General features: G+C 40.7%; 1 long non-coding RNA gene across 1 annotated transcript in view; it reads left to right on the plus strand.

The window, feature by feature from the left end:
• Positions 1-16,787: 16,787 nt before the first annotated feature.
• Positions 16,788-26,557, plus strand: part of LOC126952900 (uncharacterized) — a 94,184-nt gene continuing 84,414 nt past the window's right edge. Inside the window, exons 1-2 of the long non-coding RNA XR_007725065.1 lie at positions 16,788-17,010; positions 23,826-23,973. This is a non-coding gene — a long non-coding RNA (uncharacterized LOC126952900). The remainder of the gene's footprint in view (positions 17,011-23,825; positions 23,974-26,557) is intronic.

Here is a 26,557-nt window from a genome sequence, read left to right on the forward strand (position 1 = left end):
AGACTGTGTGCCAGGCACTGATTTATGCTATCACAATTTTTTTTTCTATTTTGTTTAAATAGAGGCTTTTATTTTTGAGAAAGTTTAGTCAGTAATGCACTGAGGATTCATTTAAGCCATCACAACTCGTAAGTGTTCACTTGTTGTTGAAACATCCATAAGTCTAAATCTAGGTTCTAGGTCTGCCGACTACTTGTGAATGTAGAATCTTAGTAATGAGAACAAAGCACTGTGACCCCATCCATCCATAATATCAGAGAGTAAGGACTCTCTGACTTTTTTTTGAGTCTTGCTGTTACCCAGGCTGGAGTGCAGTGGCGCAATCTCGGCTCACTGCAATCTTTCCTCCAAGTTTCAAGCGATTCTCCTGCCTCAGCCTCCCAAGTAGCTGGGATTATAGGTGCCTGCCACTACACCTGGCTAATTTTTTTTTATTTTTAGTAGAGACGGCGTTTTGCCATGGCCAGGCTGGTCTCAAACTCCAGACCTCAGGTGATCCACTTGTCTCGGCCTCCCAAAGTGCTGGGATTACAGTCATGAGTCACTGTGCCTGGTCGAGTAAGGACTCTCAAAGAAAAGGAACATACCTGGCTGACTCACCTTGCCCCACCTGTGCCTTGTAACCCAGAGCTCTGCCCACACATGAGTTTCTAATGACCTGGGTGCAGCAAGAGCTCTGCCCTGCTTTTGATGACTTACAACCAGTGACTTACAGAGTTGGACATATTCTGACAAGGCACCAGTCTTGACATTGTTCCTAGATAATCTCAAATACTTGGGCTATTCCCTTTAAATTTGGTAACCATATATCCCTTGTGAGGACACATTTTACTTTGCCTTTGTGTGTGTGTGTGTGTGTGTGTGTGTGTGTGTGAGAGAGAGAGAGAGAGAGAGAGAGAGAGCTGCGTGATAATCATGGATGTCAGTTTCACTTTGAGATTTGGGAACAAAGTGTTTCTACTTGTGAAACTCAAAATTTTGCTTTTATGACAAATACATTCATTGTATGAACTCTAAAATACATCAGAAATATTTGGTCATTAAATGATTCACTACTTTTTTTTTCTTTTTGAACCACTCCCCCAGGGAAAGAAAGAAGAACATACTCAGTTTATTTTCTTTTTCCCTGGGAGTAGCCCAGTAGAAAATCTGTATATGGTGGACACACTCATGTATAAAGAAGGGAAAACTTTAATATTTATCTCACAACCTGTACCCTATACTTTCTGGGTGGACTCAGGTTTGCCTGCCTTCCTCTATTGCACACACCCTCAGAGTTTGAGCTTGCAATGAGTAAAGCAGAAAAAGACGAACCTGAGATTCTTATTTAATTAATTTGAGTACATTCTCTATCTACCTACGTTCTTCCTCCTTACAAGGAAGCAGCTATACAGAAACATTATAACGATTATATGAAAATAAACAAGTTTAGTAAATGCATATTCCAGTCTAAGCCTTCATTAGCATGGAGCTGTTCTAAGCTGAATGGGTTTCTTTGCATTTTTAAACCAGGGTTTCATGCTGAATATTAACATTTTGGAACAGCTCCTGGGAAATTACACAGGAACAAATCTGCTCTAATATTCAATATTTTATAGAAAGCTCTGTCCCCCTGGCTGGAGGGCAGGGGTGCAATCTCCAGTCACTGCAACTTCCACCTCCCGGGTTCAAGCGATTCTCCTGCCTCAGCCTCCCCAATAGCTACGATTACAGGTGTGCAGTGTGCCACCACACCTGGCTAATTTTTGTATTTTTAGCAGAGATGGGGTTTTGCCATGCTGGCCAGGCTGGTCTTGAACTCCTGGCCTCAAGTGATGCTCCCGCCTCAGCCTCCCAAAGTGCTGACATTACAGGTGCAAGCCACTGTGCCCGGCCTTCTGTTTTTAACTTCTTACTCTCATTTCCAAAGCCCTGCATGAGCAAGCCTTGGTCTCGGGGGTTTACCTTATCTCTGATCTCCCTCTCTCCTAGCCTTCTCTCCAGGCACACTGGCTTTCTGTCTTTCTTTTCCAGTTCACCAAGCTGGTTCCCACCTCAGGTTCTTTGCAATTGCTGTTCTCCTTGCCCGCACTACTCTGCCCTGAGACCTTTGCATGCCCAGTTCCTCCTAAGTGTGTTATCATCTTCTTAAGTGACTGGATGGCCTACCCTGATCACACTATCCATCCACAGTGCTGCCCAGTATAAAAAAGGTAAAGAACAAGTGTGAGGGCAATTTCAGATGTTCAAGTAACCATGGTGAAAACACATAAAAAGAGGTTAAATCCATCTTAATGATGTTTTTATTTAATCCAGGATATCTAAGATATTTTCATTTCAATGACTAGTATAAAAATGTTAATGAGATAATTTTCTATCCTTTTTCTCACACTAAGTTTTTGAAATTCAGTTCATCTCTTGCAGCACATCTCAACGTGGACTGGTCACATTTCAAATGCTCAGGAGGCACATGTGGCTAGTGGCTACTGTGTTGGACAGCACAGATCTAAAACAAACCCCCACCTCCAGCCAGTCTCAATTACATCGCCCTGGTTTATCATTATTGTAGCACTTATTAGTGTTTGAAATTACCTGGCTTATTTACCTGAACATTATTTCCCCTTGTTCTCTGTCTGTCCCCTGCCCATGAAAGGTAAAGTCCAAAAGACCAAGGGCTTCATTTTATTCTTTGTTGTGTTTGCAAAGCTTAGTATATTGTCAGTTTTCAATAAATATTTATTGAAAGTTAAATGAATGAGAAACAAATGTAATGTTAAAAACAGTGGAATCTGTATGTGGCTTTTACTGTTTCAGTGTTCCCTCCCTTGTGCGATAGTTCAGATAGAAGATGAAATGACAATATCAACCCCACAAGTGTTACTCCCCTTCCTCTCCTTTTCCATGTCCCAGTGTAACTATTGTGCATTGTCTGGGTCCTACATTTTTTCTGATATGAATTGACTTATGAAGAGAAAGCATTTTCTGATCTACTTTAGACCTAGTCTCAAGTTAGCGTTCAACTCACACTAAACAGGGAAGACAACAAACATCTGGACTTTCTCTTCTTTCCATTATTAACCTACAACATTTTTTCAGACAGTAATCAAGCTGTAACTTGTATTTATTATCTTTTTAACCAATGGGAGGAACACCAGGATCTGTGAACAGTTGCAGGCCTTGGAAACTTCCAAGAGACCCAGAGTCCTGGGAATTTCCCTCCAATGCCGCTCTGGAGCTGACCCAGGCTTGCTGCTACTGGGGCTCTATGTCACAGTAGGCAAGGGTTCCAGATCTGTCTGTGCTTATTGCCTCCATCTGTAAAGAACAAACTACAATTATTGCTTATTCCAATATAAGGCTCTAGAGAAAATAACCACACAGTACTTTATGCCCAGTAAAGAAAAGCATTGTTCATGGCCCTACAAAGCACTGGGCATTGCCTTAGTAACTAAGCTTATGTTCCATGCACAGATATTACAATTAAAAACTTTTAGAGTCTTGGAGGGTGGATCCATATTATAGGCAAAAGATAAAAAATAAGTGGGATTTGAAAAGCATGCTTACTCTTTGTAAATTTAGAGAACTTTGAGAAAAGAGGAAAGTATCTGCAAGCTTGTTTTGGCATTTCATTACATTAGCGTACAACTATTCCTTGGTGAGACAGAATGAAGAGAACCTTGACCCAGTTCAGTCCCACTCCTTCCCTATCTTCTCCTCTCTTCTTCCCCTGGTTATCTTTGAAATTGTACTCCAGGATAAGCCTGGCTTTGGTTTATCTGCAAACAAAAGGGTTGTCAAATTTAAGAATGTTATGTTTTCACTTCAGAATTCATTCATTCCTTTAAAAATTATGTTGTACGCCTACGGAGAGGCAAATGTAAATAAGACCCTAGAGGGACTTACATTTTAGCAGATCGTACATTCATTAAACAATTTAGTTATTCAATTACAATGGCAATGGGTGCCTTGAAGGAGAAGAATCAGGTGGTATGGGAAGATTTAAGGGAGTCCTGACTGAGACTTTCCTGTGAAGGTGGCCCTTCAGCTACATTCTGAAGCAGAGATATGATTTAGTGGGTGAAGGGGGTGAGGAAATTTTTAGGCAGAGAGAGAAGCAAGTGTCAGTGTGTTGAGTCAGGGAATAACCTGGCATAATCAAGAGACCCAGACATGGCCTGGGTGGCTCAGCCAGCACCCCAGAGGGCTCCCAGATGAGAGGCTAATGAGGCAACAAGAGCCAGAGCCCAGAGCCTCTGCCATTCTCCCCAGTGGTGCTTCCTGTTACAGAATTGAGAGATTCTCTTTGTTCATTTTCCTGACACTTGCATATTTAGGAGGTATCAGACATGTAACACACTCAAAAGTTGTGGCTTTGCTCATGTGCTATAAGCAGTAGAGACACAAATGCTTCTATTTCTGTCGGGGAACATATCTCAGCTGACTCATCTACTGCAGTAGCAGACAATGAGCACCAGGGGGCAGAAAGCATTCTTCTGTGTTTGCTCTGGTAGACCACAAAATGGTGAAATGTGCACTCACTTTGACCTAAAGCATTAAACAAGGACTTAGCCACTACCATGATTGGAGGCCATTGCCTTTCTAATCTTAGCCAAGCATTACACAAACAACCAACAAAACTCTTGGTAAGTTTATGGAGTATGATTTAATTCACTCTGAATTAAACCAGGAAGCGTAACTAACATGTCTTAATGAAGCTGTGACTGTCACATGATGATGGTTTAGAAAGAAGAGGGCCATTTGAGGGGATGTCTCAAAATATTGTACTAAGGAAACAAGGAAGGACAAACCATAAAAGCACAGTCTTCAGCTGTCTTCCAAGACTGTTTCCAGATAGAAATGAGAGCTGGAAACCCTAAGAGAGATGCAGAAGGTCTTAAATATGTAATTGGGTGGGTCAATTTAATTTGAGAGTTGATAAGCTATTAATACAAAGACAATGCAACTTCTGGCAGCTATGCTTCCAACACATGATTACCTCTGGGGAAAACTGAAAAATAAACAAGGCTTCTCATTACAACAAATTGGTCGTGGATTGGGTGGTATTAACCTCACACTGATCATGTCTTACTGATTGATGCACACGGAAGTCTCATGCCAGCCACGAGTCAAACCAAATAATGAGCAGATGTCACCAATGCCAATCTGCTGATGTCTAAAAATGGAACAAGTGAATCAGCAAACTATTTAGGAAAGTAAGGCTGTGCCAACCATTCTGTCATCAAGAGCCTTGTAAGGGCAATATGGTCTATGTGTCATCAGGGTCCCTCAGCGTGACCATGAAAAAGAAAATGGATACCTATATGTCAAGCATAACTATAAGCATTGACTATGTGTATAAATATCATATTATGTGGATATTTTTAAAGTCTCAGAAAGTACTTAAAACTAGTTACTAGGTCAATGCCTCCCTGTTATTATTGTTATTGTCGTTGTCATCATCAAAAGCACATGGCAATGGTTAAAGTGAGGCGTGATCTTTCTTCTCTGGAAGTACATACTTTGATAATAAAATACTAATACACATGAAGGTAAGGAATATATAAGTAAATATACATGGAGCTAACATAGGAAAACCTAACACAGGCATCACTGAAATAAGAAAGGAAAGTTTGATTTACTGAAACTTAATAGACATACTTACTATGTGACAGTTATTATGCTGGGCACTTTATAAACATTGCTATATTTATATTTCATAGCAATCCTGTGGAGTTGGATTTACTATTATCTTTATTTTACAATAGACTTGGGAAAGCGGAGTAATTTGTATAGCAAGTGGCAGCGTCAGATGTGGAAACAAGTCTGTCCAACTCTGTAGTGACCTGTGTTAATATTGGTCACCCAACATCCATCTCCACTTCCTATCAACATCTTCCATTTCCTTTGGAGGATTTGCTTTTCCCCCATTGTGGAGAGTCCTAGCAGATCAGAAAATTCAGATAATCTGTTCTTCCTCAGTGAAGGTAAAGAGGGTCCCAGCGTAGCCTCTGGACAGATTCTTCCTGTGGAAAGGATCTGGAGGGAAGGCCTTCTAAGATCTAAGCCTGGTCAACTGGACTTTCAACCCTGATACAAGGAGGGAAGAAACTATCCCTGCCAAAAGTCTCTTTCCTGGCTCCTATTCTACTTCTGGAACTGCTTCTCCAGACTTCTATTAGTTTGGTGTGTTGTGCTCACCAATATCCTTCTAATAAATTGAATCTTAGTTGCCCATACCAAAGAACCTAATGCCTCAAAGTAAATTCACTTTCAACCCCTCCAAACTTGGATCATGCCAAGAAAACACAATATTTTTAATCTATATTTCAAATACCGAAATAACTTCACAAATAATAGATTAGGTAGAAGTCTTTGTCACAAATAGAATAATTTGCAAATCAAAGCAATGTTGACCTTTGTTTTCATCGCAATCATTATTTATGTGTAAATTCAATACATGGAGTTGGTTATATCTGTGTAACAATAGCTTATCTTTTAGGTAGATTAGAATTTTTTCTTAGACTACCATTTATACTTTTTTTTTTTTTTTTTTTTTTTTTTTTTTTTTTTTGAGGTGGAGTCTCACTCTGTTGCTCAGTCTGTTGCAGTGGTGTGATCTCGGCTCACTGCAATGTCTGCCTCCCAGGCTCAAGCAATTCTCATGCCTGAGTAGCTGAGACTACAGGTGCCTGCCACCACACTCGGCTAACTTTTGTATTTTTTTGTTTGTTTGTTTTGTTTTAGTAGAGACACGGTTTCATCATGTTGGTCAGGCTGGTCTCAAACTTCTGACCTCAAGTGATCCACCTGCCTTGGCCTCCCAAAGTGCTGGGATTACAGGCGTGAGCCACTGCCCTGAGCCCATTTATACTCTTTTCTAACATGATTCCTTCCCTTTGTAATACAAAAGTAAACTCCAGCTGCTTACTGTGTCTGGATAGGCAGATTCTGAATTTGTAGGTAATTCACAGTAATTGCTCTTATTAAGCGAATTCTTACCCAGTGTTACAAACTATGCTAAACTCTTCACATACAGTAATTGTGTGTGGTAAATGTTATTATCCCATCTCACACAAGAAGCTGAGGCTTGGAGAAATTAACTGACTTTAAAACAGTAACATATCTAAGAAATCATAAAGCCAGCCCTTGAACTTGGTCTGCTGAGCTCAAAACTTCATATATTCCTACTAGGTTATTCTGCTCAGCTGCTCTACTGAAAGGTAGGGTTCTTGTGCCTCACCATAGCCATTTACCGTGGGCTTCATTGTCCCAGATTCACAGAGAAGAAAATCAAGACCAAGAAAAGTGAGGTGTCTTGTCACAAGCACACTGATTATAGCTGAGTCAGTTTTCAAGAAAGAGGTCTTTGTCATTTTAAAACCGCCACTACACTGAGCTACCTGCCTGGGAGGTTTCATGGTCTGTGGATTAGGTAAAATCACCGTCACAGCATGTTCATAAAATGAGTAGGATTCTCCCAGTGCATTGCATGTTTCTAAGAATGCACTTTTATCAATGACCTGGATGCTTTTAAGCCACTAGGGCATAACACTAGATGCTCAATAAACATGTGCTGACTCAATAGAACTGACGTATTAAAATGTTAGTTCTCCTCTGATAGGTTTGGCAAAACAGAGCATTCTGGAGTGAGAAGGGATTTTAAAGGTGACTTTTCTCCATTATTTTATCCCAGTGAAGACACTAAGGGCCAAAACTTACTCAAGGTCACAGAATTTCTGAGTCTGAAATGGGGAACTAGAGGGCAGGTCTTTAGATTCTCAGGGGAATGCTTTTTCCACCACAGGATACTTCCTCCCTGGGTACGATTTAAATGGAAAGCACAGACTAGTTTACGAGAATATCACTGGCCTGATTAGACAGTCAAGTTTCAATTCTTGCAAAAATATTTTTCTGTGAGAGCATTTGCCTACTGAACAGATCCTAGGTGTATGGAATTAAATGCATTTTAGGATTGCCTAATTTGGAGAGTAAGTGCTTGATGGAAAAATAATGAAATTTTAGCAGACAAGGAGATAGTGTGATGGCGGTGGTGGGAGAAGAAGAAATGTCGGCTGCCCACTCGCGCTTCTACCTCGAAACATTCTCTAAAGCTGCAAGGTATTCCTCTTGTACTCAACTCACTAAGTGATCGCCCCCTCTTCTCTCCTCTCTGCTAAATAATCTTAAGGAGATCTTGATTGGCAACTTACTTTAGTCTACCCACACAGTACAAGGAGCTCCCACCCCCATCCCTAAAACACACTTTCTCAGCCCTCATATTTCATGTATCTTATTTTCCATTGCTCGCTCACATTTAGATAGGAGTTTTGGCAATTCCTAAAGAACTGTGTCTTCGTTTTTTTCCATATATCACCTAACACTGTGAAATACAAAACTGAGGCTGGAGGGAAAGTAGACAACACAGGCCCACGAAACAGTTAAGAATCAAAATTTGCTCTTTTCATTTTGTTATTAGTATTATGATTTTTAGAAACAAACTCTTACTCTGTCTCCCAGGCTGGAATGCAGTGACTTGATCACTGTAACTCTGAACTCCTGAACTCAAACTATCCTCCTGCTTCAGCCTCCTAAGTAGCTGGTACTAGAGGCATGTACTACCATACATGCCTGGCTAATTAAAAAAAAAAAAAATTTGTAGAGTCAGGGTCTCATTATGTTGCTCAGCTAGTCTCAAACTCTTGGTCTCAAGCAATACTTGTGCTTTGGACTCCCAAAGTACTGGGATCCTTCCTTCCCTTACCTTCCCTCCTTCCCTCCCTCCTTTCCTTCCCTCCCTTCCTCCTGTCCTTCCTTGCTGTTAAATATATCAGGTGACACAGAAGGACTGGATGTAACTTTCTTTCTCCTCAACATTTCTTCTAAAATAGGAGGCCCATGAAACATGGTCTGCAACCCACGGCAGGATAGACCGAGACTCAGACTGATCAGTGTTATAGGCTGTGGGCGCTCTTTAGACCTGTGATGCTCACACAGCAGCTGGATGGGGAACTCCCTGGCTGAGAGCCAGCTGGTTATTTTTGGTGGATGCTATCAATAACACAAATTTTCCCAAGTGCCTGCCCTTGCATTCTTCTCCTCTTCATCCTGCACATCTTAAAATTAACAAGCAGTCCTTTGGCTACCCTGGCTCTTTCTTCTCCAGTTTTCTCAACCACCACACAGAAGATGTCAGCAGTCAGATGGCACTGGCATGCCACCTATGGAGAATCGCCTCTGGCTGTAAGCCCAGACCAAGAGAAAACTAGAATTGGAATTTTTGGATGACAACTTTTGTCCTGATGCTTCCCAGTAGCATTCGCTAGAGACTAGAGACAGATGGTTTGCAACTTCGCGCTATGAGCAAAAGTTGCCTGGTTTTGCATTTTGACCGTTGAATACAAGGGCTCATGTTTAGTCAAGATTCTGAACTGGCTGTTGGGGCTGACTTGGTTCTCAGAGGCCTCCCTAATGACTGTGGAGCTAAGGGCTCGACTTCAAATAATGTTTCAGAGAAACAGCCCCAATGAATTTCAAGCTCTGGGCAGGGGGTTGGGGGATAGAGGTGGGACATAGAGGCTGGAGTGGGGAAGGGAGTGAATCCTTTCATGCCCATTAACGTATTGGTAATTGCATCGCATCCAGATGTTTCCTTTCTCAACTTCAGAGGCAGAGGGCCTGAGAGATGGTGTTACAGATGTTAAAAGGCTTCTCTAAGTTTATACAAGTATGTAGCAGAGTGAAATCATTGCCAGGTCTGAGTTGTACTCATTACACCACTTCCACTACATTCATTTCAAAAAGCAAATATAAATTAGCCAGCTCTGTTCTCATCATGAACATACTTTTATTTTCCTATGAAGAGGTTTTACCTCCCCAGTCAAATTATTGGCCCTCTGGTAGATTGTTAAGTCCAATATTTGTGTTCTCATCTTTGCAAACAGTAAGTGCTCCATGAATAAATGCTGATTAATATAACAATAAGGTGGTTACAAGGATATACTTTCAGCCCTGGCCTACCCTACAACTTTTTTATTTTTCCTACTTTAAAAAAATTACTGAGTCAATACTGCTCGTCGTAAAAAGGCCCTGAATATAAAATAATCATCTCCCACCTCTGCCCCATTTTATATATTTAAAATAATTAATGCTGTTAGGTAGATAGTCTTCCACATCTATTTCCATGTTCATACAAGCATATTCAAGCTATGGACACACACACAGTATTCACCTGTATTATTTTTAAAGCAAAACCAGCATTATTCTACATACATTACTCTGCAACTTTGTTTTTTCACTTATGTTGCTTTTTCACTTATGTCGGACAACTTTCCAAGTCAGTAAATATGCAGCTTATTTATTCTAATTGCTGCATAATAGTCCTATAATGGATATATCATAATTTACTCAACCATTCCCACGTCAGTGAATACTCAGGTTCCCACTGTCTTCTAAACAGCTTCTTATTTAATCAACACATTGCCTGGCCTCTTGCAATCAACTTCTGCTTTTTTATAACTAGGACAGGCCATGTCCAAAAGATGTAATCCACTCCTTGGGCAAATGTCTCCAAGCCACTAGGAAATTTGTTTTCTATGAATTAAAATACCCGTCCTAAGGTATCCTTTTTATTCCATAATTAAGGCTAGAGTATATATTTTCTGGACACTGTTGTCTTTTTGGTAAGGTATGATATACAGATAATATAATGTCTTCACTAGAAAATGGAATATTCTGAGTTTACCAAAGAATCTTAGATCTTTTGTGATAGTGTCTAATATAGGTATATTTATAGTACATGATACCCCATTGTAATGCAACAACAACAACATCAACAAAAAGGATTTGAGGCTGCTTTTTGGTTTTCTTAATTTTTCAAAATTGTGAATCCATCACAACATAGGCTCCAAAAGGGTACAGCATTGAGTTCCCCAGGGCGTCTCTAGCATGTATAATAGAAGGACGACTGATGCATGTAGCAGGAACTGTATAAATATGCGTTGAATGATGAAAATTGACTCTTAAATTTCACACTTTTCATCTCACTCTGGTCAGAAGGAAGTTATATTCTAACATATGCTGTAGTTTTCTTCTTTCCAAATGACAATAGGTCACCCAGAGAGTTCTAGACTCTTGATCTCCATTAATTCCCAGAAGTTTAACCCTGGGGACTGACTATATGTTAGCTGACAGCAGAGGCACAAACTCAGACACCAGCGAAGAATATGACTCCCAAGACAACCAAATGTGGGGAAAGTGGTTTAAAAGTTGAAGATCTAAAAGCATTATTTTTCCTGAGTCCATACATATTTGCCTCAATTGGTCAAATATTCATAATATAGTAGAGTACTATTTTGCCATTAAAAATGATGATGTAGAAGAACATTGGATAATGTGGGGAAATAGGATATATAACATGACAGGGAGTATGACTCTGCCTGAGTTACAGGAAATATATAGCTTAAAGGAAATACATATCAATTTGTATATGTACAGAGCCAGAACTACATGCACCAAAATGTTAACAGTATTTTAGGTGAAGTGATTAGGATTATGACTAATTTTTCAAAATGTTTTCTTTTTGTTTATTTTTCCATCGAAAAAAATTCTAAAAGGAAAGAAAAACAAGAATTATTTCTGAGACTGTGACTATTCATAACTCTTATTTTCCATCTTATCAAATCATAGTAGTTGCTTTCTTTTAAAGAAAACTCTTGCTACAACATACTACTTAGAAAGATAAGGGAGAGAGGGTAACATATATTTAAAGACAGAGAAATAGCAAGCCAGACTTTCATGACCAAAGGAATGGGAAAAACAAGCCAGATACATTTTCTGTCCATGAAAATGTTAACTGCAATTTACCTGACTACTATGCCGACAACTTCTAGTTGCAGGAAAACAGGTATAATTATAAGAAATTTGGACAATGTACAGAAGTTTTCTTTACAAAATGGGTAAGTGTTGTGTAGAAATATCTCACTTTGCTTAAAAATCTTCCACTGGTGTAGAGGGTCAGCTGCGCATTGTATGAGCATTCGGATGAGGGATAGGTAACATGAAAACACATTTTGTCATGATTTGAGATTATCACATGTATCTCAAACTGGGTGAGTGTATTTCACTGTGTCTTCCCCAGAACAAGCCACCACTTTGTTACATTGTTGCATGGTCTGTAGTCCTCATTGCTTGTAAAAGTGACTAACTTGCAGTTGTTCATTCTAGTTGCTACTCATTACAAGCTGTGGAGCATTACATTCTGGAAACTTCTGGTTTGGTTAGTCCCCAATCTGACACTTATTGGGAAATAGCAGAAAAGCAGCTAAAAAGTGACTCTGGGCTTTTGCAGCCCTCACTTCGGAGACCATGTGCAATTAGCAGCATGGGAAATATCCATGTCCCGAGCACAATCCTGCGAAAATTTTCCAACAAATATTTGTTAAACGAATGAATGTGTTGTGTAGGTCTTCTGCTCTAGGACCCTTTTGCAAACATATACTTTCTCCCAATCTCTCCTTGTGCATTTTTTTAATGCAAATTAATTAAATGAAACTAAACCATCTATTCAGGTGGTTCTGATATATTTTTACTGACAACAGGTCTCAAGTTTCTTGTGATCTCTAGAAAATGCCTAGAAATTTGGTTTCCAAGTTTTATTTTCTTAATTCTATTAACAAAATTAAAATGAACATATAGAAGTCAACACAAAAAACATGCACAGAAATATTTGCAGTTAAACAATCTGTGAACAGCATAATTCTTGCAAAGAGGCAGACACACACACGCACACACACACAGAGAGAGAGATGGCATTAACTGGCACCTAGACATAAACTAGAGTTGGTAGTAACCTGTTATTTTATTAAGCAATTTTTATAATGTCTGAACCCACTAAAATAATTCCCTTTGTTCTCTTCCTTCTCCTCCTCCTTCACTTTTTTGCTATTTTAAAGCAACTAAGAAATAGAACTATACCTAAAAAAGAAGGTGAAAAGAGAGAAATAGAAACAGTTTGTCTATTATTAAACCTCTATTATATGCTAGGCATTTATTCTAGGCATTTTACCTATAACATTTCTTTTAATCCTCATAAAACCTTACCAAAGAGATATAATTCACAGTTTTATGGATCAAACAAATGCATTCAGAGAGGACAAGAGACTTGTCCTCAAACAGCTAATAAATGACTGAGCTGGACCAAGTCTTTCTGTCTTAACAGCCTGCAGCTTTACACAGCACCACTGTCAATAGAGTAGTAATATTCCTGCTCTTTCTCAGTTCTCCTCCTTGGAAAGTTACTGATGACTTGGAAGGCCAAGGATAATAGTCATTTAGCCTATAGTACAGTGTCCTTCCCTAACCCCCACCTACTTGACTGTGGGCTCTAATTTTGGGCAAGTGTCCCTGGAGCTTGAGCAATAAGAGGATTGTGTTATCTGGTGCTGTCCTGGATGATTTGACATTTGTCTAGGGCAGCGTCCCTATTGAGTTCTCTCCCTCTTCTTAGTTTCAGTTCCTAGCACCAGCATCTGTGTCCTTTGTACAAAGAACAGGTGGCCTCCCATGCTTCCACAGAATGACAGTCCACAATATTTACGGCAATTCGTCTCATGATGTACAGTACATTTTTTATTGCACCAAAAATCAGCCGGGCAGGGTCTGGGGCAACGTCCCTATTGAGTTCTCTTCCTCGTCTGAGTTTCAGGTCCCAGCACCAGTGTCTGTGTCCTTTGTACAAAGAACAGGTGGCCTCCCACACTTCCACAGGATGACAGTCCACAATGTTTATGGTGATTCGTCTCATGGTGTACAGTACATTTTTTATTGCATCAAAGATCAGCGTGAACTTGAGTTTGTACATAAAGGTTAAAGATCTCTTTGGCAAGAGCTGGGCACATCTTGGCATTTCCCTTAGCCTGCTTACTTTTTCAATTTGCGTTCCTAACAGATGTCCTAGATTTTAAATAACATGTTTATTTTCCAGTTAAACGTCATGGTAATTAATATTGTTCCTACAGTACAAAATTAATTTTGGTGAGGTGATGATGTCAGGAGTACATTGGGCTATTCTTTTACGGCCTCCTTTTTGCACATGTTTTATGACCTTAAATGTATCTATTTAATCTGGGAACTAAGAAGGTGACACTACTGTAATCGTTTAGTATCTGTAAAAAAAAATGTATAGTCTTTCTATTGAACAATGAGAACATATGGAGACAGAGAGGGGAACATCACACACTGGGGCCTGTCAGGGGTGGGGGGAAAGGTGAGGGAGAGCATTAGGACAAATACCTAATGCATGTGGGGCTTAAAACCTAGATGAAGGGTTGATGGGTACAGCAAACCACCATGGCACGTGTATACCTATGTAACAAACCTGCACGTTCTGCACATGTATCCCAGAACTTAAAGTAAAAGAAAAAAAGCGAAAAAAAAAATTATGTATAGTCTTTCTGATATTTATGTTCCTGGTTTTCAGGTCTCACAGAGCCAGAAAAAGGAGATGAAATCCCTTTAATGGTTCATTGTCATCATCTTCATCCAGCGTCCTTCAGAAGTATTGAGGCTATGACCATATGTTTTATCATATTTATATTTATTTATGGATTATATGATTAATAGTGTACAGTACAGGGTGTTCTATATCTCATATTATTTCCTTAAACATATATCATATTGTCTTCGAGTCAATAAATATTTTCCTGAAGCATAATTTTTCTAGGTTGCATACTATTCCTTTTTAGGATGTGACATAATTTATTTAACTAATGGCTGCTTGTTTGAAATTCTAATTGTTTCTAATTTGTCCTTGCTATAATTGTTTTTATATTTGCATAAATTAATAATAACAATATAAATATAAATATTTTAATATTTCAATATTTGTCCTTTTTTAAAATGTTTTTGTGTGTGAAGTTTTAGACATCATCATTCTTATTGTAAATTTCTATAAATATGGAATTACTGAGTAAAAGGTACAAACTTTTAAAGGATTCTGATAGATTCTGAAAAAGTATGATTAATGCCAATTTTTACTTTCTCCATCGCCTTTTTTTTTTTTTTTTTTTCTAGATGAAGTTTCTCTCTTGTCGCTCAGGGTGGAGTGCAATGGCACGATCTTGGCTCACTGCAGCCTCTGGCCCCTGGGTTCAAGAGAGTCTCCTGCCTCAGCCTCCCAAGTAGTTGGGATTACAGGCAGCCACCATCATGCCCAGCTAATTTTTGTATTTTTAGTAGAGACGGGGTTTCACCATGTCAAGACCAGGCTGGTCTTGAACTCCTGACCTCAGGCGATCCACCCGCCTGGGCCGCCCAAAGTGCTGGGATTACAGGCTGGAGCTACCGTGCCTGGCCTTCTCCACCAGTTTTATTCCTGCTCCCTGCTTCCTTGTTTTGCCATTTCCGTGTTGGCCTTATCTCCCAGCACATGATTTGGGCTGCTTTAGGAACTGGGAACATATATTCATCTTAACCACTCTGCTCACTTTGCTGAACACCTATGTCTGTAATTACTGCAAAATAAGCATTTGTGGAGTTGTAATGACAATGAGTCTTACATTTAGCATACTGAATATCTGCACTGAAAGTTAGATGATCCCTAAGTGTGTCAAGTTAATTGTTGACAGCTCTTTGTGGAGCCCAGTAACATGCCAGAAAAATTCTGTAATTGACTATAGATAAGATTTCCCCTCCAAGTAATTTTCCCATTCTTCTATAGCATGAATGTTATACTTTTCTTCAGATAGTATCGAATAAACCCCAAGAGAAACAAAATTTTATTTTTGAGTAAGTACTCAGGATTCATCATTATAGTTTTAGTTTTAGACTTGTTTGCTCATCTGCAATACATTGATCTTATATCTCATCTATTAGCTGGGATGCCTGTGCATTTAAACACTATACCAATTCATCTATTTGTCCTGGAATTCCTGTCTCTTCTATATTGCTTGGCCAGATTAAAGGAATTCAGATAATATTGATATTGAGAATATAGAGACAAGTGTACATAAAAACATGTGTCTTTGGCATTGACTAAGCAAACAGGTCTTCTCACGTGGTGCCTACACAATGTCTCAAACAGCTTTCATGATTAATTCACTTTTCCATGTTGATGTAGGAAGGTGTACTAGCTCTTAGAAAACCAGCTCCAACTAGCTTGCAGTCTGATCAAATAAAGAACCAAGTCAAGTGAAAATGGAAGAAGCGAAGCAACAAGTCCTTTAAGGCTTAAAAAATCGATGATGATTTTATAAAAGGCATTTCAATCTAGTTAATAAATTCCTATGTCTCTTTCTGAAAGGGATATTACTTTATACAGAAATTCTAAATACATATTTGAACAATTAAATTGTAATATACTTATTTGCTACTGTCTGTTCATATGTGGCAATCTCCACTGCAAAAAACAAAAACAAAAGCAAAACAAAACCCTCCCTTGAGCTCTTTATGGTGAATCTGGCCTGGGAGCTGTTCACTCTTAGCTCTGCCCTTGTGTTAGAGCAGAAAGAACCCAACTACATAGAGATTGTTGCCTTTTTCTTTGTAGTTAAAACCCTTGATACCTATGAAATAGTGCTTGATGCTAGTGGACTGAGTTGGAGTCTCATAATAATAAACAGTTCAATTTTGTAAGCACTTACATGTGCCAATACTTTACATATGCTAGTCAACGCTCGGAACAGTCCTGCAAACTCTTTGACAGCTGATAGAGCGGAGACTTAGAGAGACTATGTTTCTTACTCAAGGTCATACAGCTAGTTGTTGGCAGAGCTGTGTACATTGTAGGACACTTCTGAAACTTTTCACACATCTCTTTATGCTGTTGTTGTGTAAGATGCAATGCAAGAAATTTTAGGTGAAAAACGGAGTGCAGAGCTCATCCTGCACAGTTGGCTCACGTGGTGCTTCTTGAAACACATCCTCACCAAGAATTTCCAGGCTTTGATAGCACAACGGATTCTCCCCTTCTCAAACCAACTTTGAAGGAGAAGCAGAGCCTGAAGATGGGCAAGTTTTGCTTTTCATTCCATACAGGTACCTCTTTAGGTATTCTTGAGATATAATGTGCAGAAAACTGAGAAACTGTAGGGAAATTAAAAATAGCACAAACATAACAGTCACATACGTGCTCCTCATCAGCACAGATGGGGAACACATTTGTCCGGTGTGGCACAGTTAATGGCAGGAAGGACAATGGGGAAAAATGCTCTGTTTTTAAACTCTGATACTCTAAAATTAACCCATAGTTTGATAGGAATGTTGGGAATGGTGATGTGGTCTCGTAGGTTGAATAACGGCAAAAACATTTGGGCATGGGCATTCAGAAGAGTTTTTCTTTAGCCATTTTCTTTAAAATTCTGGGCAAATTGCTCATTTTTATATATTTTTGAATAGTTTGGTGAAGCACAGAAAAAATGATTTTTAAGTTAAATATTTAAGAGTGTTCATAAATTCCTTGTAACTGTTTGTTCTCAGTTGCCTGTCCCCAGCAAGAGATACTTCAAATACAGTATTACTTAAGGAAGCCAGAATGGACTAGAGTGTTTTGAAGTTTCCCCCAAGATAATAGTGTTCAGTTTGCTGGGTATTTTCCTTTTCACACAACCCCACTTTGTGGTTGGTAATATGATTGCACCCAATTTTCAGATGAGTAAACTGAGAACCAAAGGAGGCTAAATAGCTTGTCCACCAACATGCTTTAAAGAAACATAGTGGAATCAGGATTCAGACCCTGGTAGCTTGGTGCTAGCATCCAGGTACAGCACTCGAATGCCAGAGAGAGCCAGGCACATGGTTGGAAGTTAATTCTCAATGAGTACTACTCTGTGTTCAAGGTCACAGAAAGGTCTCCCGCCATGGCTTTATAAGATCGCCATTAACCTCAGGAATGGGCTGGTAGCGTCACAGACAAAAGAAAGAAAAGCAGACTGCTTAGGATTTAGGCCTGAGGTTCTGTGGAACACCTAAAGACCCATGGGAATGGAGAGCCCTCCTGGGGCATTTCCTGCAGAGAGGCAGACAGGAGAGAAGATGAAAAAAAAAAAAAAATCTCCAGGTGGAAAATTACTTCAGACTTCATGAAAGGTTCACATTGTTAGAAGTGATGACTCTTGCTTGCTGTTCTCTTTTGAGTCCATGCCTAGGATTTCAAGTGATTCTTGACTTTGGCTTCTGGCACACACACAGCAAAGCAGCAAATGCTCTTTACCCCCAGGATGGGTCTTTCCCACACGTTGTCCTGCCATATGTGGGCACACCCACCTGAAGCTCTGGTGGTTTTCCCTTGAAAAACACAGAGGGTTTGAAACTTCTGTGGCCTTACTTGGCCCAACCCCTGGGTAGGGCTGTGAGCTTCTCAAGACAAAATGACTTCTATCTTTGGCAAGCTCATCTAAAAGAGGCAAAGCTGCTTTATTTATAGGCTGATCATTAGGGCCATAATTGGATCAGGACTGTCTGCCAGTCATCCTCAGATATTTGTGGCGTGTTTTTCTCCAAGTGTGCCTCTTTTCGTTGTCCAGATTAGAGGCATAAAAAGAGAAGAAGGAAGTTAAGTTGTGTAGTTAAGTTTTTAATTTCCCCACAGTTTCTCAGTTTTCTGCACATTACACCTAGAGGTGACTTGCCATAGGTATGTTTTAGCACTGGGTAGGACACACAGTGTTTGCAAAGAGAAAAAGAAAGAAAAGAGCAGCATTTTGTCCTGGAAATAAGGTACAATCCTTCTTTCCTATCTTGCTATTGCTTCTGAGTATGTTCAGGTAAATTTAAGGAATCTTAGGATTATCTGTTGTGGTTGTTTTATTTCATTCTGTTTTAATTTGGGGTTTCTTCATCTCAGTTTGTCTTTATTTTGTTTTATTATTTATTTCATAGGTATGTTTTTACTTGGAGAAACCACCATGGACCCGGATATTTTAGAATAAGTGGTGTGTGTTGGAAGAAAGTAAAATTGAGAAATGATGACCTAGGTTCTGTCTTAGCCCCAGCTGTCAAGCAGCATGATCTTGGGCAAGTCATGTAACTTTTCCATTTATAAAAGGTTTGGGGTCATATCAGTGATTCCCCTGCATGGCTGCCCATCACAGTCACCTAGGGAGTGTTTTAGAATAGAGTGTCTGCCACAAAGGAGTATGGGGGAACATTTCCGGGTGATAAAACTGTTCTGCATCTTGTTATAGTGGTGGTTACATGACTTGTATGTGATATCAAAATCTGACAACTGTACACTGAAGAGAGTGAACCTTACTGTAGGCATATTATCTCAATTTTAAATTAAAAAAATTTAAATCTCTTGAATATTGATATAGTGAAAAAAATGCCCAGGCCACCCCAAACCAACTGCCCACTGAAGGCTTCTGTCCTTTTAACCATCTCCGTAGTTGTGAATGTAATAGAAACTGACTCAAACATTCTAAGTTGCCATGATCCTAGGTTCAGGTGCTGTTTGTCAGCTGTGGCCACGAAGTCAAGAGTAACTGAGGTGCAGGAGAGCACTGTGGGCACCTGCGGTTAGAGTACGTCTGAACAGGCTACTTAAATCAGGGAAATTGGAGGGTGAAATGTGGCTGAGCTCTGGGTTTAATACTCAAGTGAAGCATCCATTATGATCAATGAGCAGAAAGTGTGGGCACAGCCAAGTACTGGTCATATATAAGAAACCAGTGTATAGAAAGAAGATGTTGTGGCTGGGTGTGGTGGCTCACACCTGTAATCCCAGCACTTTGGGAGGCCCAGGCAGGCAGATCATGAGGTCAGGAGTTCGAGATCATCTTGGCCAAGATGATGAAACCCCGTCTCTACTAAAAACACAAAAATTAGCCGAGTGTGGTGGTGTGTGCCTATAGGCCCAGCCACTCAGGAGGCTGAGGCAGAAGAATCACTTGAACCCGGGAGGCAGAGGTGGCAGTGAGCCGAGATCTCACCACTGCACTCCAGCCTGAGTGACAGAGTGAGACTCTGTCAAAAAGAAGAAAGATAGCAAGAAAGAAAAAGAGAAAGAGAGAGAGAGAGAGAAAGAAAGAAAGAAAGAAAGAAGAAAAAGAGAGAGAGAAAGAACGAAAGAAAGAAAGAAAGAAAAGAAAGAGAGAGAGAAAGAAAAGAAAGAGAGAGAGAAAGAAAAGAAAGAAAGATGTTGTCAGCAGCAGCCACAACAATAATGCTAGTTGCTGCAACTTCTGACATGCTTCCTGTGTGCCAAGCACTGGACTAATCCTATCAGGTGGGCAATAGCGCTATCTTCATTAGAAAATGAGGAAACCAGGTCTTAGACGCGTTCACTTTCCTAAGGTCACACAGCTGGTAAGTGGCAGAGCAGCTAAGGCAATTCTCAAGCTAGTTTTTGAAATATCTGCAGGCATTCTTCTGTCGCTCAGGAAGCAGAGGCAGTGAGGAGAATGGAAGGGATGTGCACAAGAAGCAGAAACACAAGACACAGTGGTGCAGAGAGAGGGGGCAGAGGAGCAGTCCCATTTCTGAGACCCTCTGAGGTTCCAGTTCCAATTTGCATGTGATTCTGCTGAGTTTGGTGGGCGGTCTTTTATCTTATGTAATCCTCTTTCTCCTTCTCCCTGTCTTTGTTTGAGTTAATTTCAGTGGATCTCTGTTCCTTGAAATCAAAGACTTAAACTAGAATGAAGAGGTATCTAAAGGGTAAGGGAGGTGATGGGTGGGGGGATATTTCTTACAGAGAGGTAAAAGCAGACAAAATTATCTCACTCTCTCTGGTTGTGATACCTTTTTTTCCCCGACCTTCTCAGGTTTAGGAAGATGAGCACCTGCAAGTTCATTAAGGAAACATCTTATCAAGGGAAACTCCAAAAGAGGATAGTAAGCTGCTGAGTAATCCTGGAATTACTTAGCAACACACTTAGCTAAATTACAGCACTTGAATCAGGTTTCTTAACATGGTCTCTTTTAGGACCTTTGCCCTAATTACTTTAATGGAATTACTTGTCCATTTTTTAAAGGTTTTACCCACCATTACCTCCCTCACCTCTCTCGTCACCTCTCTCTGATGCAAGGCACATTTTAAAGGGCTGCCATTCTCCTTAAGAATAAAAACTTGGAATCCTAAATGATTGAGTCTTTGGGATGCTTTTGTGAGAAAGCTGTCCTATTGTGAAAACAAAATGAGCTAGCAAGTTCTCCCAGTCACATGAGTTTACTAGGGAGGATCAGACCAAGAATCGCCTGGGAGCCTGGGATCCTGAGCAGCACAAGGGAACCTTTCTCATCAAGAGAACCTTACTGATTGAAAGGCTCCACTGGAGGTCAGTCAGGCAGACACACAGGAATCCCAGAGGGGAAGACGCGCAAACTCAATAGCAAGCTGGCCACTGTGCCCTGTGGACTCATGGGGGTCAGTCCTTGGTTGTCAGTGCCTGGAGAGTGGGCTCTGGTTTTTTTCAATGACACTGAAACACACCAGCAAAAGAAAACTCCACTCTGACTCTCCTGTTTGTTTATTGTGCTCTCTGTGATTTCCCAAAGGGCTTCATTAACACTCTGTGACTTCAGCTTCTTGATCCCCTGAAGAAGGTTTGGAAACTGACTTTTTCTCTCTCATCTTATGTTAGTCTTCCTTCTGAATTGAGTCACTGAGGACTTCTGTCAGGAAGCAGCTCCAGTCAGTTTGACATGGCATCAGAGCTGTTGCTGGGCAGGGCATTTTAATACACCAGGTTGGCACAAATGCATGGCTTACCTCACCTGTCCTCCTAGTTAATCTTGTTATGTTAAGGATGTGATTTCCCCACTGTGGAGACTGGATGTTCTTGGCACCTGGACTTACCCTAAGGCTTGACTCAGAGGTGTATAAGAACTAGGGGAGAACTCAGTTCCTGGTAGAAAGGGCTGCCGGAGCTCTCTGACCAGTGAGTACTCTCAGGTTCATAGAATGTGCACACCTGTGAACTGCGAAAGACCTACTCCAGGAAAGCAGCTCCGGACAAACTGGAGGAACTTCTGGGATTCCTTTGGCCTTCAGAGTGTATTTCCATTCTTTATGGCATCATGGCTTTATTTGCCTTGCCCAAAGGAAGCATAAATTTACATATCCGTGTGCTGCCTTGAATATGGCATCTTAGCTAAAGCACTATTACATTCCTGTCCATCTGCAGGAGCTTTCTTTGTAACGGGAATTAGCTTCATAAAACTTTTATGAACGCCTAGTGTAAGTGTGTCTTAGGTGAGAGGGCTGGAGAACGAAATTCATGGCACCCCTTTATCATGTGGGTGGAGCAGCCTTTAATTACCCCAAGGGTATTTATTAATTTTCCTGCATCTGGAGAGCAAGACTCTCTATCTTTAAAGAATGGCGAGGCTCAACTGGCCACTGCATGCTGCCTGGCAGCCTGGGCAGTTGCCATTATCTATTTGTTTTCTTTTCCATTATTATTATTTGTGGCCTTATTTATAGTCCACAAAGTGCCTAGGAGAAAACTCACCTGCTAATAAAGTTTTGTTTTCTGATTTAGGGGAAAAAGAGTAAAGGTTTGAAGCATATTTTTGAATTATGTTGAAAAAGTTGAGTCATTTCTAAAGCTTTGAGAGGAGATTCTGCTAAGCAAAGAAGAAGAAGGAGAAGGAATGGGAAAAAAAAAAAGCTAATCGAGGTAGAGTTTGTCTCCTGTTGATTGGCTGAGGGCTTTATTTAAGTGGTGGGTTAAAATCCTAGCTCAGTCTTCTTCTACCTGTAACCCTAGCTCAGTCTTCTTCTACCTGAGAGCCCTTGGGCAATTTATCAAGCCGCAAATGCCATTTCCCAGGGCCGATGAGCAGACTAAAGAAGAACACATTTGTAAACTGGCTAGCCCAGCTGGTACATCATAGGCCCAAACAGAACATACAGATACCTGTCTGGTCTTTCGTGCTAGAAGTTAGTAGCCACTTTTCCAAAGAAAGCATTACAGAATTAGTTTCTAGGTTTCCTTTCCATACGAGCCATTTCAAGAAAGGACCTTCCAACCCTTTGTATTAGGAATCCCTAAAATAAACCTGACATAAGAAAACCTCTTTTCACTTATTTTACCCATTATAGGCTCTGGTATCTAAAGCTATGGAAGTGACATCAAGATAAAGGCACACATTTGAAGTCCTGAAATTTGTTTTCTCCCAAAATATCTTTGAGGAGGGAATTTGTGGGAAGCCTGCATGGGTGGCCAAGGTCGTGGAGTCCTGAAATCGCTGCATAAGAAGCACAGTCATTCTGGGTCACTCCCAAGGTGCGGGGAGGGCATCCCCCCTGTCATATCTGGGGTAACTGCCATTCAACTAGAGCACAAATGATTAATATATTCATACATATGGAAATGTGCACTTTTCATTAAATCTTCAGATCCACCGATTTTTGCTACAAATGTATGAATTTGGTTTTTGTTTTGTTTTGTTTTCTTAGTTTTTAAAATAAAAGTAGCTTGCTCTGTGTTCCTGGACTTCCTGTAGCATATTTTGCTCAGGACCCCAACCCCTTTTCTAGTGGCTGTCCTCACTAGTCTCAGAGCTGACCAAGAACTGCATTCAACTTTCAGTTATTTCTGTTACTAAACATATGAGTTTGAGCGAGCTGTTTGTTCACTTTAACCTCAGTTCCTTCACTTATAAAATGGTGCTAATAGCATTCATTCTCTGTCATAGGCTTTATTTTGTGAATATTCTTTTTGATAGAGAGCTCAGCATGTTGTTTGGCATACAGGAAAAGTTCTCTAATTGTTATTATTATTATATTATTGTGATGTCAGTGTCTGGCATGGTTGTTGACTCACATGAGACTTTTAAAATTGATTTTTGTGGTTAAACCACAGTCTTGCTGACCCAGCTCCGTGCTTTCTCTGTGTTTTGACCCACAGGGCTGAATGTGGCTGGAGAAGAACAACAGCCAGTCTGACTGGCCTCACTTTAAATTCCCAACTGTTAACCTCAAGTGGACACTTAATGCTGCCCTGCCCAGTAGTCACACCGGATTTCTCTAATCCAGTCATTTTCCCACTCTCTAAGGTGAGTAGTTCATTCCTTCTTCTCTAGCCTCAAACCTCCCCCATTCTCACTCTTAGCTAATAATCCTACTTCTATTTCAACGGAAAGAAAAAAGATGCAATCAGGGGAGATTGCTCCCATCCTCCCTGAATCTCCTCACCTACCTGTCTAGAAGCCTGTGAATTCTAGATTGCTTGAAACTATGGCCTGCTGTTCACCTGGTAAAGCCAGTGCCTCCACTCAAGCACAAGCTCCCATTTTCCTCTTGCCCACTCTAGCACATTGTCCCAGCATTGTCCCCGTCTCCCTGCATCATTGTTTCTCTCTGCTGATTGCTCCCATTGGCATAAAAATATTTTTTCCTCCCACCTTAAAAGATCTTATTTTGGGGCCGGGCGCAGTGGCTCACGCCTGTAATCCCAGCACTTTGGGAGGCCAAGGTGGGCGGATCACGAGGTCAGGAGATCGAGACCATCCTGGCTAACATGATGAAACCCTGTGTCTACTAAAAATACAAAAAATTAGCCAGGTGCAGTGGCGGGCACCTGTAATCCCAGCTACTCAGGAGGCTGAGGCAGGAGAATGGCCTGAACCTGGGAAGCGGAGCTTGCAGTGAGCCGAGATGGCGCCACCACACTCCAGACTAGGTGACAGGGCGAGACTCCGTCTAAAAAAAAAAAAAAAAGATTTTATTTTGACTTTTCTTTATCCTTCAGTTATATCTTTATTTTTCTTATTCCCTTTACAGCAAAGCTCCTTGAAAGAGGTCACTGTATCAGCTGCCTCCAATTTCTCCTCTCCCCTTCTGTCTTGAACCCATCCCAATCAGATGCGCCCCTGCAGTTGTTCTTGTCAGTCACTGATGACTTAAACGCACTGCCAAACCCAGTGATCAGTTCTCAGAGTTCTCAGTCCTCATCCTGCATGACCTATCAGAAGCATGTGCAGAGTGGATCACTTCCTCTTTCTTCTGGGACAATGCACATACTTGCTTTCTCATTTGCCTCTGGCTCTTTATCCTCGATCTCCGTTGCTGATTATCCAACCTCTCAGTGTGGGAGAACCTCAGAATTCAGACTCAGTATCTCTCTCGCTCTTTTTTTTTTTTTTTTTCTAGACAGAGTCTCACTCTATTGCCCAGCCCAGGTTGGAGTGCAGTGGCATGATCGTGGCTCACTGCACCCACCACCTCCCAGGTTAAAGCAAGCCTCCCACTTCATCCTTCTGAGTAGCTGAAAGTACAGGTGCATGCCACCACGCCTGGCTAATTTTTGTATTTTTTGTAGAGATGGGGTTTCACCTTGTTGCAAAGGCTGGTCTCAAACTCTTGGGCTCAAGCAATCCGCCCACCTTGGCCTACCAAAGTGTTGGGATTACAGGCATGAGCCACTGTGCCCGGCCAGACTATGTATCTCTTTTCTTCATCTGCTCTCACCTCTTAGGTCCTTCCTACTAGCCAAAGTTGGGAGCTAGCAATGTCAGCTTCACCTTGTAGAGTGTTAGACATGCCCTACTCCAGACCTACTGACTCAGAATCTGCATTTAAGTAAGATTCCCAGGTGATCCATTCACACATTAATATTTATAATCACCCTCTAATGCTATGGAATCATATGGTTTTAAATTCCACTTATTTGCTTACTTGATTCCCAAATCTATATCTCTAGTCAAATTCTCTGGTAAAATACAGACTCATTCATCTGACTGCCTATCCACATTTTCATATGGGTGTCTTACAGGCATTCCCAACTGAACCTGTTCAAAACTGAGCTTCCATTCTTTCCACTAAACCGGCTTCTCCAGTATTCTTTCACCTCTTCATTAATAGCAATTTCATTCTTCCACTGCTGAGGCCAAAATGCTCAGAGTCATCCTTGCTTTTCCCATATCTAGTCTGTCAACAGATCTAGTCAGTTCTACATTTGAAATGTCATCAGGATTTTAACCCTTCTCATCACTCCTGCTACTTTGGACCAACTCTGCTTCCCCACTTGCCCTTGTCTATTTTGAAAATGACAGCTGGAATACATTTTGATAGAGCGTGTTACTCCTCTGTTCAAAGCCTTCTAATGTTCCTGCCTCACTTAGGGTCTGACCCGTGAGACCCCACATGGCTGGTTTCCTCCACCACCTCTCTGACTCTTCGGTGACTTCTCCCCTCCTTTTTCACTTTTCTCCAACCTTACTGTCTTTTTTGCTGTTCCTCAGACACAGCAGGCAAGCTTCTGCCTCAGGGCGTTTTGTACTTGCTGGTCTCTCTGCCCGAGTGCTCTTCCCCCAGATCATTGTGTATGGCTACCTCCCTCCACTCAGGTCTCTCCTCACAAGTCACCTTCTCCGATGCCTTCCCTGGCCTTGCCATCGAACCTCCTGCCTCCACCCCTTCTCCACTGCATACCCTCTTTTCTCTTATTTGTTTATTAGCAAATCTAAATTTCTCTGCTTTCTCGCCATACATGTGCATATATTTATATGTGTATTCATGTATGTATGCATATACATATTTGTTTCTGGTCTTTTTATCCTGTTCCACTTGCTTTTGTTTGTTTGCTTATTTTGTTTTGTTTTGTTTTTGAGATGGAGTCTCACTCTGTCACCCAGGCTG

This window comes from Macaca thibetana, chromosome 4 (assembly GCF_024542745.1).
Source record: "Macaca thibetana thibetana isolate TM-01 chromosome 4, ASM2454274v1, whole genome shotgun sequence".
Classification (NCBI taxonomy): domain Eukaryota; kingdom Metazoa; phylum Chordata; class Mammalia; order Primates; family Cercopithecidae; genus Macaca; species Macaca thibetana.